Genomic DNA, 13,828 nt, shown 5'->3' with positions numbered 1-13,828 from the left:
ACAATACAATGATCGTATTCAGTAACTCTCTTTCCGCCTCTCACAGACCAGGGGTGCGTAGTCAATCAGGCACTTCTACTGAGCACAAGACTCCAAGTTGTCAGGATGGCCGAGTGGTCTAAGGCGCCAGACTCAAGCTTGATATCTTCCCATGTCAGTGGGTGTTCTGGTCTCTGTATGGAGGCGTGGGTTCAAATCCCACTTCTGACATGTTCTTTTGTTACTCTTTCAAATGTTCTTATACCGTTTATATCCTATACATCCTCATGCCCTCTGATTTTTTGGGGAGGGTTCTTAGTGGCGGCGGGTGGAGGATCCTTTGGTTACAGAGAAAATGGATTTATAGAAAGTGGGCATTTCTTGTCTTCGAAGATGGCCACCAAGCTACTTTCTCTTGGCGAGTCAATCACTAATGGCGACGGCTTTGGTCAGCATTGTTGACTGACTTTTTGGGTGTGACCTGTGACATCAGCACTGCCATTTAGCAGGTAATCTGCAGTCAGCAGGACATCCTGCATTAGATATACACCCAGGACTGTGTGACCTTATCCCTAATAAGCGATAGTCAGGAGGTCATCCTACATTAGATAACAAAATAGGATTGTCTGAGCCTGTCATAGAGCTTTGCACTTTAGGGAGTAAAGTGTTCCTAAACTGAATTAACCAGTCAAACTGGTTCCAGTGTGACCAATGCCTCACACTTCTCTCTTTTACAATCAATTCAAAATGCTGCTGCTCTTCTGATGTGTATCTACTTCTGGTCTCCTGAAACATCTCGAAAAAGAGAAAAAAAACAGCACACCGCCAAAGTGGGTCCCAAGCAAATGTATTGTAAAAAATCTTCTTTATTTAAACCATCTAAAAGTGGAGGTTAACACTCTCCTACGCGTTTTGTGTGAACATACACTTTATCAAGGCGTATTGCATTCAATTGTTTATAAATGTAAATAAAGAGGTTGGGGGCCACAGCTGTAGCCCTTGAGGGCCGTTTGTTGCACACCAATGACAAAGTGTAAGCTTGTCATGACAGGGTCTCCCTTTGCCTCACGTTGTCGATTTCTTGTTGCTCTTATTTCCATTGTTAGTACTTTATTATCCTTGTGTTGTAATTTTTTTAAGCGCTGCATAAACTGTTGGTGCAATAGAAATAAAAATATACGTACAAACTGCTTCTACTTCCTATCATTGGAATGCCTTTACTTGTACTTACCTGTATACCTCTATCTGGTGATGACCTTGGCTGAGTTTTTTTTTTGTGATATCCTTTCATAAATGAAGCATTAAAATACAGAGACTCACTATTTCACTCAAAGATACATTCTGCCACTCACTGAATCACTCACTGAATCACTCACCTGTATGCACTCAGCCTGCTATTGAGTGACATCCTGCCATTGAACCATTCACTCAGCCTTCTGGACATTTACCCATTCTCTCACAGGCACCCAGTCAATCACTCACATACAATACAATGATCGTATTGAGTAACTCTCTTTCCGCCTCTCACAGACCAGGGGTGCGTAGTCAATCAGTCACTTCTACTGAGCACAAGACTCCAAGTTGTCAGGATGGCCGAGTGGTCTAAGGCGCCAGACTCAAGCTTGATATCTTCCCATGTCAGTGGGTGTTCTGGTCTCTGTATGGAGGCGTGGGTTCAAATCCCACTTCTGACATGTTCTTTTGTTACTCTTTCAAATGTTCTTATACCGTTTATATCCTATACATCCTCATGCCCTCTGATTTTTTGGGGAGGGTTCTTAGTGGCGGCGGGTGGAGGATCCTTTGGTTACAGAGAAAATGGATTTATAGAAAGTGGGGATTTCCTGTCTTCGAAGATGGCCACCAAGTTACTTTCTCTTGGCGAGTCAATCACTAATGGCGACGGCTTTGGTCAGCATTGCTGACTGACTTTTTGGGTGTGACATGTGACATCAGCACTGCCATTTAGCAGGTAATCTGCAGTCAGGAGGACACCCTGCATTAGATATATACCCAGGACTGTGTGACCTTATCCCTAATAAGCGATAGTCAGGAGGTCATCCTACATTAGATAACAAAATAGGATTGTCTGAGCCTATCATAGAGCTTTGCACTTTAGGGAGTAAAGAGTTCCTAAACTGAGTTAACCAGTCAAACTGGTTCCAGTGTGACCAATGCCTCACACTTCTCTCTTTTACAATCAATTCGAAATGCTGCTGCTCTTCTGATGTGTATCTACTTCTGGTCTCCTGAAACATCTCGAAAAAGAGAAAAAAAACAGCGCACCTCCAAAGTGGGTCCCAAGCAAATGTATTGTAAAAAATCTTCTTTATTTAAACCATCTAAAAGTGGAGGTTAACACTCTCCTACGCGTTTTGTGTGAACATACACTTTATCAAGGCGTATTGCATTCAATTGTTTATAAATGTAAATAAAGAGGTTGGGGGCCACAGCTGTAGCCCTTGAGGGCCGTTTGTTGCCCACCAATGACAAAGTGTAAGCTTGTCATGACAGGGTCTCCCTTTGCCTCACGTTGTCGATTTCTTGTTGCTCTTATTTCCATTGTTAGTACTTTATTATCCTTGTGTTGTAATTTTTTTAAGCGCTGCATAAACTGTTGGTGCAATAGAAATAAAAATATACGTACAAACTGCTTCTACTTCCTATCATTGGAATGCCCTTACTTGTACTTACCTGTATACCTCTATCTGGGGATGACCTTGGCTGAGTTTTTTTTTTGTGATATCCTTTCATAAATGAAGCATTAAAATACAGAGACTCACTATTTCACTCAAAGATACATTCTGCCATTCACTCACTCACTCACTGAATCACTCACCTGTATGCACTGAGAATGCTATTGAGTGACATCCTGCCATGAAACCATTCACTCAGCCTTTTGGACATTTACCCATTCTCTCACAGGCACCCATTCAATCACTCACATACAATACAATGATCGTATTCAGTAACTCTCTTTCCGCCTCTCACAGACCAGGGGTGCGTAGTCAATCAGGCACTTCTACTGAGCACAAGACTCCAAGTTGTCAGGATGGCCGAGTGGTCTAAGGCGCCAGACTCAAGCTTGATATCTTCCCATGTCAGTGGGTGTTCTGGTCTCTGTATGGAGGCGTGGGTTCAAATCCCACTTCTGACATGTTCTTTTGTTACTCTTTCAAATGTTCTTATACCGTTTATATCCTATACATCCTCATGCCCTCTGATTTTTTGGGGAGGGTTCTTAGTGGCGGCGGGTGGAGGATCCTTTGGTTACAGAGAAAATGGATTTATAGAAAGTGGGCATTTCTTGTCTTCGAAGATGGCCACCAAGCTACTTTCTCTTGGCGAGTCAATCACTAATGGCGACGGCTTTGGTCAGCATTGTTGACTGACTTTTTGGGTGTGACCTGTGACATCAGCACTGCCATTTAGCAGGTAATCTGCAGTCAGCAGGACATCCTGCATTAGATATACACCCAGGACTGTGTGACCTTATCCCTAATAAGCGATAGTCAGGAGGTCATCCTACATTAGATAACAAAATAGGATTGTCTGAGCCTGTCATAGAGCTTTGCACTTTAGGGAGTAAAGTGTTCCTAAACTGAATTAACCAGTCAAACTGGTTCCAGTGTGACCAATGCCTCACACTTCTCTCTTTTACAATCAATTCAAAATGCTGCTGCTCTTCTGATGTGTATCTACTTCTGGTCTCCTGAAACATCTCGAAAAAGAGAAAAAAAACAGCACACCGCCAAAGTGGGTCCCAAGCAAATGTATTGTAAAAAATCTTCTTTATTTAAACCATCTAAAAGTGGAGGTTAACACTCTCCTACGCGTTTTGTGTGAACATACACTTTATCAAGGCGTATTGCATTCAATTGTTTATAAATGTAAATAAAGAGGTTGGGGGCCACAGCTGTAGCCCTTGAGGGCCGTTTGTTGCACACCAATGACAAAGTGTAAGCTTGTCATGACAGGGTCTCCCTTTGCCTCACGTTGTCGATTTCTTGTTGCTCTTATTTCCATTGTTAGTACTTTATTATCCTTGTGTTGTAATTTTTTTAAGCGCTGCATAAACTGTTGGTGCAATAGAAATAAAAATATACGTACAAACTGCTTCTACTTCCTATCATTGGAATGCCCTTACTTGTACTTACCTGTATACCTCTATCTGGTGATGACCTTGGCTGAGTTTTTTTTTTGTGATATCCTTTCATAAATGAAGCATTAAAATACAGAGACTCACTATTTCACTCAAAGATACATTCTGCCACTCACTGAATCACTCACTGAATCACTCACCTGTATGCACTCAGCCTGCTATTGAGTGACATCCTGCCATTGAACCATTCACTCAGCCTTCTGGACATTTACCCATTCTCTCACAGGCACCCAGTCAATCACTCACATACAATACAATGATCGTATTGAGTAACTCTCTTTCCGCCTCTCACAGACCAGGGGTGCGTAGTCAATCAGTCACTTCTACTGAGCACAAGACTCCAAGTTGTCAGGATGGCCGAGTGGTCTAAGGCGCCAGACTCAAGCTTGATATCTTCCCATGTCAGTGGGTGTTCTGGTCTCTGTATGGAGGCGTGGGTTCAAATCCCAGTTCTGACATGTTCTTTTGTTACTCTTTCAAATGTTCTTATACCGTTTATATCCTATACATCCTCATGCCCTCTGATTTTTTGGGGAGGGTTCTTAGTGGCGGCGGGTGGAGGATCCTTTGGTTACAGAGAAAATGGATTTATAGAAAGTGGGGATTTCCTGTCTTCGAAGATGGCCACCAAGTTACTTTCTCTTGGCGAGTCAATCACTAATGGCGACGGCTTTGGTCAGCATTGCTGACTGACTTTTTGGGTGTGACATGTGACATCAGCACTGCCATTTAGCAGGTAATCTGCAGTCAGGAGGACACCCTGCATTAGATATATACCCAGGACTGTGTGACCTTATCCCTAATAAGCGATAGTCAGGAGGTCATCCTACATTAGATAACAAAATAGGATTGTCTGAGCCTATCATAGAGCTTTGCACTTTAGGGAGTAAAGAGTTCCTAAACTGAGTTAACCAGTCAAACTGGTTCCAGTGTGACCAATGCCTCACACTTCTCTCTTTTACAATCAATTCGAAATGCTGCTGCTCTTCTGATGTGTATCTACTTCTGGTCTCCTGAAACATCTCGAAAAAGAGAAAAAAAACAGCGCACCTCCAAAGTGGGTCCCAAGCAAATGTATTGTAAAAAATCTTCTTTATTTAAACCATCTAAAAGTGGAGGTTAACACTCTCCTACGCGTTTTGTGTGAACATACACTTTATCAAGGCGTATTGCATTCAATTGTTTATAAATGTAAATAAAGAGGTTGGGGGCCACAGCTGTAGCCCTTGAGGGCCGTTTATTGCCCACCAATGACAAAGTGTAAGCTTGTCATGACAGGGTCTCCCTTTGCCTCACGTTGTCGATTTCTTGTTGCTCTTATTTCCATTGTTAGTACTTTATTATCCTTGTGTTGTAATTTTTTTAAGCGCTGCATAAACTGTTGGTGCAATAGAAATAAAAATATACGTACAAACTGCTTCTACTTCCTATCATTGGAATGCCCTTACTTGTACTTACCTGTATACCTCTATCTGGGGATGACCTTGGCTGAGTTTTTTTTTTGTGATATCCTTTCATAAATGAAGCATTAAAATACAGAGACTCACTATTTCACTCAAAGATACATTCTGCAATTCACTCACTCACTGAATCACTCACTGAATCACTCACCTGTATGCACTCAGCCTGCTATTGAGTGACATCCTGCCATGGAACCATTCACTCAGCCTTCTGGACATTTACCCATTCTCTCACAGGCACCCAGTCAATCACTCACATACAATACAATGATCGTATTCAGTAACTCTCTTTCCGCCTCTCACAGACCAGGGGTGCGTAGTCAATCAGTCACTTCTACTGAGCACAAGACTCCAAGTTGTCAGGATGGCCGAGTGGTCTAAGGCGCCAGACTCAAGCTTGATATCTTCCCATGTCAGTGGGTGTTCTGGTCTCTGTATGGAGGCGTGGTTTCAAATCCCACTTCTGACATGTTCTTTTGTTACTCTTTCAAATGTTCTTATACCGTTTATATCCTATACATCCTCATGCCCTCTGATTTTTTGGGGAGGGTTCTTAGTGGCGGCGGGTGGAGGATCCTTTGGTTACAGAGAAAATGGATTTATAGAAAGTGGGCATTTCCTGTCTTCGAAGATGGCCACCAAGCTACTTTCTCTTGGCGAGTCAATCACTAATGGCGACGGCTTTGGTCAGCATTGCTGACTGACTTTTTGGGTGTGACCTGTGACATCAGCACTGCCATTTAGCAGGTAATCTGCAGTCAGGAGGACATCCTGCATTAGATATACACCCAGGACTGTGTGACCTTATCCCTAATAAGCGATAGTCAGGAGGTCATCCTACATTAGATACCAAAATAGGATTGTCTGAGCCTGTCATAGAGCTTTGCACTTTAGGGAGTAAAGTGTTCCTAAACTGAGTTAACCAGTCAAACTGGTTCCAGTGTGACCAATGCCCCACACTTCTCTCTTTTACAATCAATTCAAAAATGCTGCTGCTCTTCTGATGTGTATCTACTTCTTGTCTCCTGAAACATCTCGAAAAAGAGAAAAAAAACAGCGCACCGCCAAAGTGGGTCCCAAGCAAATGTATTGTAAAAAATCTTCTTTATTTAATCTATCTAAAAGTGGAGGTTAACACCCTCCTACGCGTTTCGTGTGAACATACACTTTATCAAGGAGTATTGCATTCAATTATTTAAAAATGTAAATAAAGAGGTTGGGGGCCACAGATGAAGCCCTTGAGGGCAGTTTGTTGCCCACCAATGACAAAGTGTAAGCTTGTCATGACAGGGTCTCCCTTTGCCTCACGTTGTCGATTTCTTGTTGCTCTTATTTCCATTGTTAGTACTTTATTATCCTTGTGTTGTAATTTTTTTAAGCGCTGCATAAACAGTTGGCGCAATAGAAATAAAAATATACGTACACACTGCTTCTACTTCCTATCATTGGAATGCCCTTACTTGTACTTACCTGTATACCTCTATCTGGGGATGACCTTGGCTGAGTTTTTTTTTTGTGATATCCTTTCATAAATGAAGCATTAAAACACAGAGACTCACTATTTCACTCAAAGATACATTCTGCCATTCACTCACTCACTGAATCACTCACCTGTATGCACTGAGAATGCTATTGAGTGACATCCTGCCATGAAACCATTCACTCAGCCTTGTGGACATTTACCCATTCTCTCACAGGCACCCAGTCAATCACTCACATACAATACAATGATCGTATTCAGTAACTCTCTTTCCGCCTCTCACAGACCAGGGGTGCGTAGTCAATCAGTCACTTCTACTGAGCACAAGACTCCAAGTTGTCAGGATGGCCGAGTGGTCTAAGGCACCAGACTCAAGCTTGATATCTTCCCATGTCAGTGGGTGTTCTGGTCTCTGTATGGAGGCGTGGGTTCAAATCCCACTTCTGACATGTTCTTTTGTTACTCTTTCAAATGTTCTTATACCGTTTATATCCTATACATCCTCATGCCCTTTGATTTTTTGGGGAGGGTTCTTAGTGGCGGCGGGTGGAGGATCCTTTGGTTACAGAGAAAATGGATTTATAGAAAGTGGGCATTTCCTGTCTTCGAAGATGGCCACCAAGCTACTTTCTCTTGGCGAGTCAATCACTAATGGCGACGGCTTTGGTCAGCATTGCTGACTGACTTTTTGGGTGTGACCTGTGACATCAGCACTGCCATTTAGCAGGTAATCTGCAGTCAGGAGGACATCCTGCATTAGATATACACCCAGGACTGTGTGACCTTATCCCTAATAAGCGATAGTCAGGAGGTCATCCTACATTAGATACCAAAATAGGATTGTCTGAGCCTGTCATAGAGCTTTGCACTTTAGGGAGTAAAGTGTTCCTAAACTGAGTTAACCAGTCAAACTGGTTCCAGTGTGACCAATGCCTCACACTTCTCTCTTTTACAATCAATTCAAAATGCTGCTGCTCTTCTGATGTGTATCTACTTCTTGTCTCCTGAAACATCTCGAAAAAGAGAAAAAAAACAGCGCACCGCCAAAGTGGGTCCCAAGCAAATGTATTGTAAAAAATCTTCTTTATTTAATCTATCTAAAAGTGGAGGTTAACACCCTCCTACGCGTTTCGTGTGAACATACACTTTATCAAGGAGTATTGCATTCAATTATTTAAAAATGTAAATAAAGAGGTTGGGGGCCACAGGTGAAGCCCTTGAGGGCCGTTTGTTGCCCACCAATGACAAAGTGTAAGCTTGTCATGACAGGGTCTCCCTTTGCCTCACGTTGTCGATTTCTTGTTGCTCTTATTTCCATTGTTAGTACTTTATTATCCTTGTGTTGTAATTTTTTTAAGCGCTGCATAAACAGTTGGCGCAATAGAAATAAAAATATACGTACACACTGCTTCTACTTCCTATCATTGGAATGCCCTTACTTGTACTTACCTGTATACCTCTATCTGGGGATGACCTTGGCTGAGTTTTTTTTTGTGATATCCTTTCATAAATGAAGCATTAAAACACAGAGACTCACTATTTCACTCAAAGATACATTCTGCCATTCACTCACTCACTGAATCACTCACCTGTATGCACTCAGAATGCTATTGAGTGACATCCTGCCATGAAACCATTCACTCAGCCTTTTGGACATTTACCCATTCTCTCACAGGCACCCATTCAATCACTCACATACAATACAATGATCGTATTCAGTAACTCTCTTTCCGCCTCTCACAGACCAGGGGTGCGTAGTCAATCAGTCACTTCTACTGAGCACAAGACTCCAAGTTGTCAGGATGGCCGAGTGGTCTAAGGCGCCAGACTCAAGCTTGATATCTTCCCATGTCAGTGGGTGTTCTGGTCTCTGTATGGAGGTGTGGGTTCAAATCCCACTTCTGACATGTTCTTTTGTTACTCTTTCAAATGTTCTTATACCGTTTATATCCTATACATCCTCATGCCCTCTGATTTTTTGGGGAGGGTTCTTAGTGGCGGCGGGTGGAGGATCCTTTGGTTACAGAGAAAATGGATTTATAGAAAGTGGGCATTTCTTGTCTTCGAAGATGGCCACCAAGCTACTTTCTCTTGGCGAGTCAATCACTAATGGCGACGGCTTTGGTCAGCATTGCTGACTGACTTTTTGGGTGTGACCTGTGACATCAGCACTGCCATTTAGCAGGTAATCTGCAGTCAGGAGGACATCCTGCATTAGATATACACCCAGGACTGTGTGACCTTATCCCTAATAAGCGATAGTCAGGAGGTCATCCTACATTAGATACCAAAATAGGATTATCTGAGCCTGTCATAGAGCTTTGCACTTTAGGGAGTAAAGTGTTCCTAAACTGAGTTAACCAGTCAAACTGGTTCCAGTGTGACCAATGCCTCACACTTCTCTCTTTTACAATCAATTCAAAAATGCTGCTGCTCTTCTGATGTGTATCTACTTCTGGTCTCCTGAAACATCTCGAAAAAGAGAAAAAAAACAGCGCACCGCCAAAGTGGGTCCCAAGCAAATGTATTGTAAAAAATCTTCTTTATTTAATCTATCTAAAAGTGGAGGTTAACACCCTCCTACGCGTTTCGTGTGAACATACACTTTATCAAGGAGTATTGCATTCAATTATTTATAAATGTAAATAAAGAGGTTGGGGGCCACAGGTGAAGCCCTTGAGGGCCGTTTGTTGCCCACCAATGACAAAGTGTAAGCTTGTCATGACAGGGTCTCCCTTTGCCTCACGTTGTCGATTTCTTGTTGCTCTTATTTCCATTGTTAGTACTTTATTATCCTTGTGTTGTAATTTTTTTAAGCGCTGCATAAACAGTTGGCGCAATAGAAATAAAAATATACGTACACACTGCTTCTACTTCCTATCATTGGAATGCCCTTACTTGTACTTACCTGTATACCTCTATCTGGTGATGACCTTGGCTGAGTTTTTTTTTTGTGATATCCTTTCATAAATGAAGCATTAAAATACAGAGACTCACTATTTCACTCAAAGATACATTCTGCCACTCACTGAATCACTCACTGAATCACTCACCTGTATGCACTCAGCCTGCTATTGAGTGACATCCTGCCATTGAACCATTCACTCAGCCTTCTGGACATTTACCCATTCTCTCACAGGCACCCAGTCAATCACTCACATACAATACAATGATCGTATTGAGTAACTCTCTTTCCGCCTCTCACAGACCAGGGGTGCGTAGTCAATCAGTCACTTCTACTGAGCACAAGACTCCAAGTTGTCAGGATGGCCGAGTGGTCTAAGGCGCCAGACTCAAGCTTGATATCTTCCCATGTCAGTGGGTGTTCTGGTCTCTGTATGGAGGCGTGGGTTCAAATCCCACTTCTGACATGTTCTTTTGTTACTCTTTCAAATGTTCTTATACCGTTTATATCCTATACATCCTCATGCCCTCTGATTTTTTGGGGAGGGTTCTTAGTGGCGGCGGGTGGAGGATCCTTTGGTTACAGAGAAAATGGATTTATAGAAAGTGGGGATTTCCTGTCTTCGAAGATGGCCACCAAGTTACTTTCTCTTGGCGAGTCAATCACTAATGGCGACGGCTTTGGTCAGCATTGCTGACTGACTTTTTGGGTGTGACATGTGACATCAGCACTGCCATTTAGCAGGTAATCTGCAGTCAGGAGGACACCCTGCATTAGATATATACCCAGGACTGTGTGACCTTATCCCTAATAAGCGATAGTCAGGAGGTCATCCTACATTAGATAACAAAATAGGATTGTCTGAGCCTATCATAGAGCTTTGCACTTTAGGGAGTAAAGAGTTCCTAAACTGAGTTAACCAGTCAAACTGGTTCCAGTGTGACCAATGCCTCACACTTCTCTCTTTTACAATCAATTCGAAATGCTGCTGCTCTTCTGATGTGTATCTACTTCTGGTCTCCTGAAACATCTCGAAAAAGAGAAAAAAAACAGCGCACCTCCAAAGTGGGTCCCAAGCAAATGTATTGTAAAAAATCTTCTTTATTTAAACCATCTAAAAGTGGAGGTTAACACTCTCCTACGCGTTTTGTGTGAACATACACTTTATCAAGGCGTATTGCATTCAATTGTTTATAAATGTAAATAAAGAGGTTGGGGGCCACAGCTGTAGCCCTTGAGGGCCGTTTGTTGCCCACCAATGACAAAGTGTAAGCTTGTCATGACAGGGTCTCCCTTTGCCTCACGTTGTCGATTTCTTGTTGCTCTTATTTCCATTGTTAGTACTTTATTATCCTTGTGTTGTAATTTTTTTAAGCGCTGCATAAACTGTTGGTGCAATAGAAATAAAAATATACGTACAAACTGCTTCTACTTCCTATCATTGGAATGCCCTTACTTGTACTTACCTGTATACCTCTATCTGGGGATGACCTTGGCTGAGTTTTTTTTTTGTGATATCCTTTCATAAATGAAGCATTAAAATACAGAGACTCACTATTTCACTCAAAGATACATTCTGCCATTCACTCACTCACTGAATCACTCACCTGTATGCACTCAGAATGCAATTGAGTGACATCCTGCCATGAAACCATTCACTCAGCCTTTTGGACATTTACCCATTCTCTCACAGGCACCCATTCAATCACTCACATACAATACAATGATCGTATTCAGTAACTCTCTTTCCGCCTCTCACAGACCAGGGGTGCGTAGTCAATCAGTCACTTCTACTGAACACAAGACTCCAAGTTGTCAGGATGGCCGAGTGGTCTAAGGTGCCAGACTCAAGCTTGATATCTTCCCATGTCAGTGGGTGTTCTGGTCTCTGTATGGAGGCGTGGGTTCAAATCCCACTTCTGACATGTTCTTTTGTTACTCTTTCAAATGTTCTTATACCGTTTATATCCTATACATCCTCATGCCCTCTGATTTTTTGGGGAGGGTTCTTAGTGGCGGCGGGTGGAGGATCCTTTGGTTACAGAGAAAATGGATTTATAGAAAGTGGGCATTTCTTGTCTTCGAAGATGGCCACCAAGCTACTTTCTCTTGGCGAGTCAATCACTAATGGCGACGGCTTTGGTCAGCATTGCTGACAGACTTTTTGGGTGTGACCTGTGACATCAGCACTGCCATTTAGCAGGTAATCTGCAGTCAGGAGGACATCCTGCATTAGATATACACCCAGGACTGTGTGACCTTATCCCTAATAAGCGATAGTCAGGAGGTCATCCTACATTAGATACCAAAATAGGATTGTCTGAGCCTGTCATAGAGCTTTGCACTTTAGGGAGTAAAGTGTTCCTAAACTGAGTTAACCAGTCAAACTGGTTCCAGTGTGACCAATGCCCCACACTTCTCTCTTTTACAATCAATTCAAAAATGCTGCTGCTCTTCTGATGTGTATCTACTTCTGGTCTCCTGAAACATCTCGAAAAAGAGAAAAAAAACAGCGCACCGCCAAAGTGGGTCCCAAGCAAATGTATTGTAAAAAATCTTCTTTATTTAATCTATCTAAAAGTGGAGGTTAACACCCTCCTACACGTTTCGTGTGAACATACACTTTATCAAGGAGTATTGCATTCAATTATTTATAAATGTAAATAAAGAGGTTGGGGGCCACAGATGAAGCCCTTGAGGGCAGTTTGTTGCCCACCAATGACAAAGTGTAAGCTTGTCATGACAGGGTCTCCCTTTGCCTCACGTTGTCGATTTCTTGTTGCTCTTATTTCCATTGTTAGTACTTTATTATCCTTGTGTTGTAATTTTTTTAAGCGCTGCATAAACAGTTGGCGCAATAGAAATAAAAATATACGTACACACTGCTTCTACTTCCTATCATTGGAATGCCCTTACTTGTACTTACCTGTATACCTCTATCTGGGGATGACCTTGGCTGAGTTTTTTTTTGTGATATCCTTTCATAAATGAAGCATTAAAACACAGAGACTCACTATTTCACTCAAAGATACATTCTGCCATTCACTCACTCACTGAATCACTCACCTGTATGCACTCAGAATGCTATTGAGTGACATCCTGCCATGAAACCATTCACTCAGCCTTTTGGACATTTACCCATTCTCTCACAGGCACCCATTCAATCACTCACATACAATACAATGATCGTATTCAGTAACTCTCTTTCCGCCTCTCACAGACCAGGGGTGCGTAGTCAATCAGTCACTTCTACTGAGCACAAGACTCCAAGTTGTCAGGATGGCCGAGTGGTCTAAGGCGCCAGACTCAAGCTTGATATCTTCCCATGTCAGTGGGTGTTCTGGTCTCTGTATGGAGGCGTGGGTTCAAATCCCACTTCTGACATGTTCTTTTGTTACTCTTTCAAATGTTCTTATACCGTTTATATCCTATACATCCTCATGCCCTCTGATTTTTTGGGGAGGGTTCTTAGTGGCGGCGGGTGGAGGAGCCTTTGGTTACAGAGAAAATGGATTTATAGAAAGTGGGCATTTCTTGTCTTCGAAGATGGCCACCAAGCTACTTTCTCTTGGCGAGTCAATCACTAATGGCGACGGCTTTGGTCAGCATTGTTGACTGACTTTTTGGGTGTGACCTGTGACATCAGCACTGCCATTTAGCAGGTAATCTGCAGTCAGGAGGACATCCTGCATTAGATATACACCCAGGACTGTGTGACCTTATCCCTAATAAGCGATAGTCAGGAGGTCATCCTACATTAGATAACAAAATAGGATTGTCTGAGCCTGTCATAGAGCTTTGCACTTTAGGGAGTAAAGTGTTCCTAAACTGAATTAACCAGT

General features: G+C 42.4%; 10 non-coding genes across 10 annotated transcripts; all 10 read left to right on the top strand.

The window, feature by feature from the left end:
• The first annotated feature begins 99 nt into the window (after positions 1–99).
• On the top strand, positions 100–210 carry TRNAL-CAA (transfer RNA leucine (anticodon CAA)). The gene is made up of 2 exons: positions 100–137; positions 165–210. It is a non-coding gene; the product is annotated as a tRNA-Leu (tRNA).
• Positions 211–1,562: 1,352 nt separating this feature from the next.
• TRNAL-CAA (transfer RNA leucine (anticodon CAA)) lies at positions 1,563–1,673 on the top strand. Its single transcript has 2 exons — positions 1,563–1,600; positions 1,628–1,673. It is a non-coding gene; the product is annotated as a tRNA-Leu (tRNA).
• A 1,352-nt stretch (positions 1,674–3,025) lies between these two features.
• Positions 3,026–3,136, top strand: TRNAL-CAA (transfer RNA leucine (anticodon CAA)). The gene is made up of 2 exons: positions 3,026–3,063; positions 3,091–3,136. It is a non-coding gene; the product is annotated as a tRNA-Leu (tRNA).
• Positions 3,137–4,488: 1,352 nt separating this feature from the next.
• TRNAL-CAA (transfer RNA leucine (anticodon CAA)) lies at positions 4,489–4,599 on the top strand. The gene is made up of 2 exons: positions 4,489–4,526; positions 4,554–4,599. It is a non-coding gene; the product is annotated as a tRNA-Leu (tRNA).
• Positions 4,600–5,959: 1,360 nt separating this feature from the next.
• TRNAL-CAA (transfer RNA leucine (anticodon CAA)) lies at positions 5,960–6,070 on the top strand. The gene is made up of 2 exons: positions 5,960–5,997; positions 6,025–6,070. It is a non-coding gene; the product is annotated as a tRNA-Leu (tRNA).
• Positions 6,071–7,419: 1,349 nt separating this feature from the next.
• TRNAL-CAA (transfer RNA leucine (anticodon CAA)) lies at positions 7,420–7,530 on the top strand. Its single transcript has 2 exons — positions 7,420–7,457; positions 7,485–7,530. It is a non-coding gene; the product is annotated as a tRNA-Leu (tRNA).
• A 1,347-nt stretch (positions 7,531–8,877) lies between these two features.
• TRNAL-CAA (transfer RNA leucine (anticodon CAA)) lies at positions 8,878–8,988 on the top strand. Its single transcript has 2 exons — positions 8,878–8,915; positions 8,943–8,988. It is a non-coding gene; the product is annotated as a tRNA-Leu (tRNA).
• Positions 8,989–10,341: 1,353 nt separating this feature from the next.
• TRNAL-CAA (transfer RNA leucine (anticodon CAA)) lies at positions 10,342–10,452 on the top strand. The gene is made up of 2 exons: positions 10,342–10,379; positions 10,407–10,452. It is a non-coding gene; the product is annotated as a tRNA-Leu (tRNA).
• A 1,348-nt stretch (positions 10,453–11,800) lies between these two features.
• Positions 11,801–11,911, top strand: TRNAL-CAA (transfer RNA leucine (anticodon CAA)). The gene is made up of 2 exons: positions 11,801–11,838; positions 11,866–11,911. It is a non-coding gene; the product is annotated as a tRNA-Leu (tRNA).
• A 1,348-nt stretch (positions 11,912–13,259) lies between these two features.
• On the top strand, positions 13,260–13,370 carry TRNAL-CAA (transfer RNA leucine (anticodon CAA)). Its single transcript has 2 exons — positions 13,260–13,297; positions 13,325–13,370. It is a non-coding gene; the product is annotated as a tRNA-Leu (tRNA).
• Positions 13,371–13,828: the final 458 nt, after the last annotated feature.

Source organism: Ascaphus truei, unplaced genomic scaffold (assembly GCF_040206685.1).
Source record: "Ascaphus truei isolate aAscTru1 unplaced genomic scaffold, aAscTru1.hap1 HAP1_SCAFFOLD_541, whole genome shotgun sequence".
In the NCBI taxonomy this organism is placed as follows: Eukaryota; Metazoa; Chordata; class Amphibia; order Anura; family Ascaphidae; genus Ascaphus; species Ascaphus truei.
Note: the sequence above shows the minus strand (reverse complement) of the source record. Positions and strands in the feature narration are given on the sequence as shown.